Below are 9205 nucleotides of genomic sequence, written 5' to 3' on the forward strand. Positions count from 1 at the left end.
AATAAATCATTCAAATGGACACATGCAGGAGGTGGGCTGACGGCCAGGCTGCTTTGGTGCATGGCTGGCTGGGGTTTTGTGTATCCTATGAAAGCCCATGGCTCCCAATATATATATATATATATAGTATATGTATTTAGAGCCCTAGGCTCTATTTAACTATAGGAAGCCCCGACCACGTACCGACCAGGTGCGCGACCGCACCGGACCCTTTTTGGCTTATTGTACCTAACTGCTTACGCCAAAATATAATACGAGTTATGCTGATGTGTGTATCAGTTTATGCAAATATAGTCTGCGCATATTACGTGCATCGGGCCCACGATCCGGCCCACGCCACCACTATAAAAACACCCCCACGCCGCCAGGAATTAGGTTTTAGCGGCGGCGGCGGTTCTCTAGGGCGTGCAAGCGGCGGTGATCCTGGGGGCCAGCAGCGGTGTCACCTCGAGGCAGGCGACCGACGGCGGCGCTCCACCAGAAACGAGCGACAACGACGCTCCGAGGCAGGCGAGCAAGCGGTGACGACGCTCTTGAAGCGGACGGACGACGGCAGCGCACCCTAGGCCTGGTGACAACAGCGGTTGTCCCGTCCGTCTCTGCGATGGCCCCCGCCACCGCCGCTCCAGCATCTGTGGCGCGACGACGGATCTGGGGACACGCTCGCGACGGCGGATCCCTGAGGCGCGACGGCGGATCTGGGGACACGCTCGCGATGGCGGATTCCTGTGGCGCGACGGCGAATCTAGGGACACGCTGCGGCATCGGATCCCGAGGGCACGCACGCGGCGGCGGCCCCATGAGGTGCGCACGACGGCGATGTGCCAGCGGTCGCGACGGCGGATTTCCCTAGGCGCTAGCGACGACGGCATCCTCCCCTAGGCACGAAGTGGTGGCGCATCCCAGATGCGAGGCACTGGTTCCGCAGGACGGCGATCCTATTTTTATGCTATTTTGTATACATATTTATGCCAATGTCAATAGGATTTTATGACCTATATTTCAGTTCATGGATCCGCTTCCATCTATTTGTCTGTTTCTGATATTTCTATTTATTTACGCTAAAATTTATACTCATTTACGCTATTTTGGTTCACGATTTACACTTAAATCCGCTCGAGCCAGAACCCGTCATTTACGCTGTTTTGGTTCACGATTTACACTTAAATCCGCTCGAGCCAGAACCCGCGCACGATTTTTACGCCGTAATTTGTCCCCATTTGCCGTTACGAAATCAATCGATGATTTACGCTAAAATTCATACTCATTTACGCTGTTTTGGTTCACGTTTTATGCCGAAATCCGCCCGAGACAGCGCCTGTGGCGATTTTCATGCCGTAATTCGAGACCCATTTGTCGTTACGAAACAGATCGATGATTTACGATAAAATTTGTACTCATTTACGCTGTTTTGGTTCACGTTTTACGCTAGAATCCACCCGATCCAGAACCCGCGCACGATCGGGTGCACACGATTTTTACGCCGTAATTTTAGGCTCTGTTTGCTGTTACAAAACAGATTTTGGAATTATGCTAAATTTCGTACTCATTTACGCTGTTTTAGCTCACGTTTTACGCTGGAATCCGCCCGAGCCAGAACCCGCGCACGATCGGCTGCATGCGATTTTTACGCCGTAATTTTAGGCCTCGTTTGCTGTTACAAAACAGATATAAGATTTACGCTAAATTTCGTACTCATTTACGCTGTTTTAGGTCATGTTTTACGCTGCAATCCGCTCGAGCCAGAACCAGAACCAGAACCAGATCGAGCGCGCGTAGATATACCTGACTGGGGCTTCCCATACTAATGGAAGCCCAGGGCTCCAATTACCATCACCCTATATATATATATATATATATATAGGGTAGGTATAACGGGAGCCCCGGGCTTCCAATAGTTAAAGGAAGCCCAGGCCGACCACCCCTTCAAACTGGTTCAACCAGCGCGCCCAAACAGGCTGTCGGGTGCGCCACGTGTCCCACGTCTGTTAGCGCAAAAAAAGGAATGCATGCATGAGTCAAACACGATCCAATGCATGCGCATAAATTTAGGAAAGATATGTGCGGCAGTTTCTGTTTTTAAAATCCTTTATTTCCTCCATAAATTTAGGATCGCTGCAACAGCCATGCAGCTAGACGCGTAAGGACCATTTTATGATATATACTGAGACTAAATATGCTACACTGTGTTAATAATTATGCAATTCGATATACTGCGTAAAAATCTGTTACCAGCTGCATGCACACGAATTTATGATAAAAATAATGTGCAATGAAAGGAAATGAATTACACGCGTAGAAACAAAAAATCGTATTTAATGTTTTATTTCATTCATAAATATAAGATCCCTCCAACAGCCATGCAGCTAAAACACATTAAATCTAGTTTATGATATATACTGATACAAATTATACTACATGGTGTAGGTATTTATGCAATTCGTTACACTGCGTAAAAAATCTGGCATGTTGTTCACTGGTGGACGCACCTTCGGGTTGGAGCGTAATAACCTTAAGTTTTGAGCATAAAATCCCTCAATTATAAGCGTATATACCGAGCCAATGTGAGAGGTTGATAGCTCTAGTAGGTTGTTATTACGATCCTATTTTTATGGCAGATCCGAAAAACATGGCAGTCGCATGCATGCGGTTATACAGATCCTAAAATTATGGCAAAATGCATGCATGAGTCAATCACGTTCTCTTGCATGCGCGTAAATTTAGGAAAGATATGTGTGGCGGTTTCTATTTTAAATGCTTTATTACCCCCATAAATTTAGGATCGCTGAAACAGACATGCAACTAAAACTCGTAATGACCATTTTATGCTATATACTGATACTAAATATGCTACACTGTGTAGATAATTATGCAATTCGGTATACTGCGTAAAAATCTGCTACAGGCTGCATGCACACGAATTTATGATGGAAAGAATATGCAATGCAATGAAATGAATTGCATGCATAGAAACAAAAAATCACATTTAATGTTTTATTTCCTTCATAAATATAGGATCCCTCCAACAGCCATGCAACTAAACGCATTAGAACTAGTTTATGATGTATACTGAAACAAATTATACTACACGGTGTAGGTATTTATGCAATTCCTTACACTGCGTAAAAAATCTGGCATGTTGTTCACTGGTGGACGCATCTCCGGGTGGAGCGTAAAAACCTTAAGTTTTGAGCATAAAATCCCTCAATTATAAGCGTAAATACCGAGTCAATTAGAGGTTGATAGCTTTAGTAGGTTGTTATTACGATCCTATTTTTATGACAGATCCGAAAAACATGGCAGCCGCATGCATGCGGTTTCTATTTTTATACAGATCCAAAAATTATGGCAAAATCGTGGGAGTTTCCATTGCATGCGCGCAAATTAAGAACAGCATAAATCAAGGAATTGTCTTTCAAATGTGCATGCAGTAAACTGATATACGAACTCTGTGTTAAAGCATAAAAATATACAGTTTTTAGCGTAAATAATACATGTGGTAGGCATAAAACACAATAAACGAAATGAAAAATGCGCCGGATCAGAGGATGTCACGCGCGATCATCGCTGCGCGCATCTCGCCCCTTCCGTGACATCGCTCGCTCGAACATCGCGCCTCATGCGTCGCCGTCGCTACTCGCACGTCGACGGGCGTCGCTTGCTCGCCGGCCTTGGAAGTGCCGCCTCCTCGGGGCTTCGGGGACGCCGCCGCTTGCCTGCACAAGGGCCTCGCTGCGGATCGAGGAACCTCCGCCACCGCGCGTCGAGGTAATGGAGTTGCAGCCACCGGCCTGGGAATCGCCGCCACCGCACAAGGGCGCCGCCGCCGCTCGCCCTCTGGATCGAGGGCCGCCACCGCCGGCCTGGAAACCGCCGCCACCGCTCGCCCTCTGGATCGGGGGCCGCCACCGTCGGCCTGGCAACCGTCGCTAATGAATCGAGATGGGGCGTAAAAACTGATCCCTAGCACTACGGATTTTCTTTTATAGACGTCTGGACCTGGTCCGGCTCGACCGGATTGCACTGTCTGGCCTGGGCTTCCAATAACTAAAGGAAGCCCAGGGCTGCTAATATACAATCTATATATATATATATATATCTATACTACTATATAAGACTCTATTGTAGACGTTCACAGCGTGCACCACGGTTCTGCCTGCCCCCCCCGGTGCCCCTCTGGCGTCCTTGCTCATGCCCCCAAATCCGCTCCCGACATTCTCGCGCACGGCATACCTTCCATCGTCGGCGCGATGATCCCGTAGCGCAATCCTAGCAAATTCTATGCCGACGCCCCGTCATCGTCGCCCCCGCGCCCGACATCCTACCCCTCGCGCATTCGGCTCCACCCGCTCCCCCATCCCCGCTATGCCACTGCCTCCATGACCCCCGCGCCCCGCCCCACCACCCCCGGCAATCTCCCGTGCTCCCCCTCCCCCCATCAAAGCTCCCTCCTCACATTCCCCGCACACCAAGAGACGAATCTGTCCACGCTAGGGTTTGGATTCGTGGGTGGAGCCCGAGGTTAGATCCAGCAGGGGAAGAAAGATAGAGGAAGGGAGGGAAGGGGTGGCGGGCCTAGCAGACATGAATGGCCGCCACCATCGCAGAGTTGGACGACGCTGGTAGCGGCGGCGGCTGTGGGGGCGGCGAGCGGATGAAGCTGCTATTCAGCCTGGGCGATCGCATCCTTCCGCGCCCAGGAGACGGCACGCTGTGGTATGCAAGAGGGGTGTCGCTGCAGGACCTCCTCGTGCGGCTCGCTGACACATACGACGCAAGCCATTGTCCGCCTCCAGCCCTCCATCGACAGCAGCGGCGATGGCACCTCCTTCCATCTGCAACAACCCATGGAGGTCGACGGTGGTGCATCTAGGGTATGGATTGACGGTCGCGTGGATGCCCCTACCCCTCAAGGCATTGCGATCCACCCTGGCTCCCTCCCTGGATGCAGCTAGCGCTCGCTGCGGGTGCCCGTGGACAAGCGATTGCTCGGGATGGTGGTGGAGGTGGATGCGAGGTGGGAGCCCATGGGGGCGCAGGAGTACTACGACTACTGGCGAGCCATGTACAACGCCCGCGGCAACAGGTGATCGCTCGGGAGTCGGGGTGGAAGAGGAGGTGGCTGCAAGGTGACCACTTGAGATCTGCAACTCTTGTTGATGTTAGTTGTGGTACTAACCTTAACAAAAAGTAACTCTCAACACTCCTCTCATTTCTCAAACACGTATAGGACAAAACAGTTAGTGGTATAAAATGGAAGTTATGGATGAATTGTTCTTTTCCCTGCAGAGTCATTTTCCCTGCATATGACCTTGATGTTTTCAGTTTGTAAAATGATGATATTGTACTGTTTTGTTACTGACATCATTTTACCTTTATAATGTTTATTACTTGTCAGTTAATCTGATAAATCCATTTCCAGCATTATCTTTGAAAAAGGTAAATCAGAGAGGGAGAAGAGAACCATGAAAGGGAAGAGGTTCATCTGATATTTTGGGTTAAGTGGTGACACGCCTACAGTCTGCAGAAATAACGATGTCTGGTTAATTGATGATCCAGTTGTCTCTTCAGGCTCTTGGAGAATCAGTTCTGCCAGGTGCAGTTTATAATCGCACATGAAGGTTACTATACCTTGACAGCATGGAATCATCAATCAGGAAGCACCCTCTTTTCAACATCGAGGAGGATGAACATTCTACGAAATCAAAAGGACCCCTTAAGTTCTACAACTCGGAGGTGTGTATTTTTGCTGATTTCACTCCTTTGCATTAGAACTCAAGTTGTTTCCTGATTCTATTCTATTTCTATATTTTCAGATCCACACGGCATCATTCTGTTTGCCCTCTTTTGCAAAGATGGTAATTGAGTCAACCCAAACTAGACATGAGGATACTTCACCAAGTCCAGTCGATTGGGTTAAGTACCTTAGGCGCAACACAAAATTAGTCCTTTTGCTTACAAAATTATGAATAGGACATTGTGGTACCTAGCAATGCTCATAATTTTCTTCAGCATAAAGAAATGAATAAACCTTCTTTTGCTACTGGTTTACTATAATGTTCCTAAGAACTCACCAATATTACACAAAGTCTGAATTATATAAGCATACCACTGTTACCAAAAAACTACAATCATAACCCATAAGTACATATGACACTATCTGTGGACCTAGCTGGCAGCTGCAAATTTCAGATACTTCAGAACAAAAACAACCCAGCATTTAAGTCCATACTTGTATTATTACATTTTTTATAAGCAAAAGGAAAATAGAAAGGGGAAGTCATGAACCAAAAAATTACAACGGCCAGTCCATTGTAGTGGTTCAAATGATGTTTTTCATGGCCCATGGAAAATCAGTCATACCTCTGTTATTTCCTAATAATGTTACATGATTTATCATCCCAACATCCAGTGAATAAAGCAATATCATCATTATAATTTTGGCAATGAATAAGCACATGAGATGAGATGCAACGGTTATCAGAGTTGTCAGTCTATACGATTCTGTCTGTTGTATGTGCCGGCTGCCAGGTGCAGCTATGAAAACATTTTGCAATAGCTGTTTTCGGCAGTGCTCTGATCAGGTTGAGTTTTGGACATCATTTATTATGTTCCTGCATCCATACCTGATACTCCCTACGTTCAGCATAAAGGGCTCTGTCTTAACATGTTGAATTTTTTGAATGCTAATCTGACATAGTTTGTTTATGAGGTAATTAAGATGAGATTTCTTAGGATCCACATCCTTATATACTATTTACCACCTAATTTAATTTGTAGTATAATATTAAAATTAAGTGCAGGTCCTCCATATAGTTTCTGGTTCTCAAGTATGTTATTCACGCCCATTAGTGCAAAAATAAAGTGAAATCTGGTGAGTGCTTGTTTTCCATTTGGTTCTTCACCAGCACCATCACTAATCTGTAGTTCAGAAATTGTACTCGGATATAGTGTTTCATAATAATATTTCATGTTATTGCATAAGTAAATAGTGGTATATTATTTGGCTGGTCTGCTATTTGGGAAAACAAAAGAAAATGATACTATACAGGGATAATATGAAATTTATTTTTAATCTTATACTCCTGCGTGGTTGGTGCAAGGTGATTCTTCCCTGCGACGGCAACGCCACCAGCGAACTGGGAGGTGTTGCGGCTCCTCTGCAACTGCACGTACCTTGGTTAGCCTTACTCAACCTTTTGCATCCCCTCTTGCTTGCTTTCTCTAACTGTAGGGATTTCTCGAGTTAGGATTCTGTTTGCTTCTCACGGTGGGCTTAATCATTAGTTAGAGAGATCTAGCAATAGCTCTAACATATTGCCACGGGAAAACATGCACAACAAGGTTATTAATTTCTTACAAACATCCATGATACTCCTGATATCTCTGTCCTTTTGTGTGGATCCACAATATCAACCATTTTGCTTGGTGCAAGTGGATCAGGCTAGGGAAAATTTACTAACACATGAAACAGAATGTCAATATGGTTTAAATTTTTTTAATTAGATTGTCTAATTTGCAATTTCTTCACTCCAAAAGTTCCGATCTGTAGGTTTCTGTACAAAAATGCACTCCAAAGGTGTTTTTGGATCAACAAATGTTTTTATAATTCACGGCGGGAGGATAAACTGAAAAACAAGTATTCCAAATGATTGTAGATGCTCTGTAGGAAACAAGTATTCCAAATTCACTAAAGAACAGTTGACGCACCTTCAAAGACGCACAATGACATTTTTCGTGCTTTTGTTCGTGCTTTTGCATGCTATCTGTGTTATGGTTATTGATATTTTTTCATGGTGTTAAAGACTTCGACAGATACCTATTTACGTGCTTTTGTTCCTTCCACAGCGTGGTCCGGCCCGAGGAGATTCCGAAGGTCTTGGAAATCAGCGGCAAGCGCAGCCTCATCGACAACTTCTTCTTCTCCTACCACGTGTAATAATCACGGTACACCTGTTTACGTGCTTTTGCATATTATATATAAAAGAACTGCAATTGGATAAAATTCTTTTTGTTAGGTGTGTTCATATTCCATGGACAATCTAAAACGAACAATTAATCAAGTTCGTATATTTTGTGTATCTATACAATGTAACTAAACTCTTTATATAACAACTAGAAGATCAATGGCACCGTCTACACTTAACCAACATAGGTCGGTTGCAGTCCTACATCACGTCTCTACAGAGTCTCCATAAGCACACATTTCAGTTGTCGCATCTATATATGTGTGGACAAAAGAATCTAAACTCACTTTTAATGTAGACTCACTTGTAGTGGCTGAAAGTGTAAGATGTGCCAGTCAGGCCACATAGGTGCCTGAGTGGAAGCTTCAAAACATCACTCACTCAACAGTGAGGTAACAGAAGATTTGTACAGTTCTAACATGCTGCTTACCAAAGAAAGTATTAATCTTGAAAAATCCATGTCATCACGATGGGAACGCCTATAGCAGAAATTGTTCTAGAATGCAACTGCCACTGAAACACACTATGCTTGCACTGATAAAAGAAATTTGTTCCATGTAATGAGCAATGAAAATGCAGAAACTGAAACCGTTAATGTCATCTTTGAGAGGGGAAAATTCAGGCAACAAATAAAGCAAATGCAAGTCCCTTAGGACAATCCTCCTCAATTTGCCCCTAACCGGACAAGCCCTCAATCTCCTACGATCCTCATGCAACCGAACAAGATCTAAGGGAGTTTGTTGGTTTATTCTTTGGGTCGGATTGTTGACCAGGAAGCCTTGATCAGTATGGGTTTGGGGTGGCAATATTTTTCCTTAGGGTAATCAGTGCAATCAGTGGGGCTAGCTGCTGTTTGTTGGGCTATTTGGCGTACCAGGAATGCAGTGTGCTTCGACAACGAAATAGCAAAATTTCCTACTGAGATTGCTTGCTTGATATGTTCCTTTTTCTTGCATATTGGGCAGGTCTACTAATGGAGAACTTGGAGCAGCAAGTTATCCAGGGAGCGGAGTAGTGAAGTCTAAGGCCCTCTTTTCTTTCACAGGCAAGATGTGCAGTATGTGTGTATCAGCTAGGTGCAGCCTGCGCACTGTTCGGGCAGGTGCCCTGTAACTATAAGGAACACTTAGCTGTGTTTTCAGAGATTTTTGGTTAGTTGTTCTGAACTTTGTTTCTAGGAGTGGCGGTAGTCAGTTCATGCATTTGTTCCCTTGGTGAACAACATCATTGTGTTGTTT

The 9205-nt window shown here is 45.2% G+C and overlaps 1 long non-coding RNA gene across 1 annotated transcript; it reads left to right on the forward strand.

Moving 5' to 3' along the window:
- Nucleotides 1-5661: 5661 nt before the first annotated feature.
- Nucleotides 5662-5872, forward strand: LOC109945571 (uncharacterized). The gene is made up of 2 exons (XR_002268811.1): nt 5662-5736; nt 5817-5872. It is a non-coding gene; the product is annotated as an uncharacterized lncRNA (long non-coding RNA).
- The last annotated feature ends 3333 nt before the right edge of the window (nt 5873-9205 follow it).

This window comes from Zea mays, chromosome 4, assembly GCF_902167145.1.
Source record: "Zea mays cultivar B73 chromosome 4, Zm-B73-REFERENCE-NAM-5.0, whole genome shotgun sequence".
NCBI classification, from domain to species: Eukaryota; Viridiplantae; Streptophyta; class Magnoliopsida; order Poales; family Poaceae; genus Zea; species Zea mays.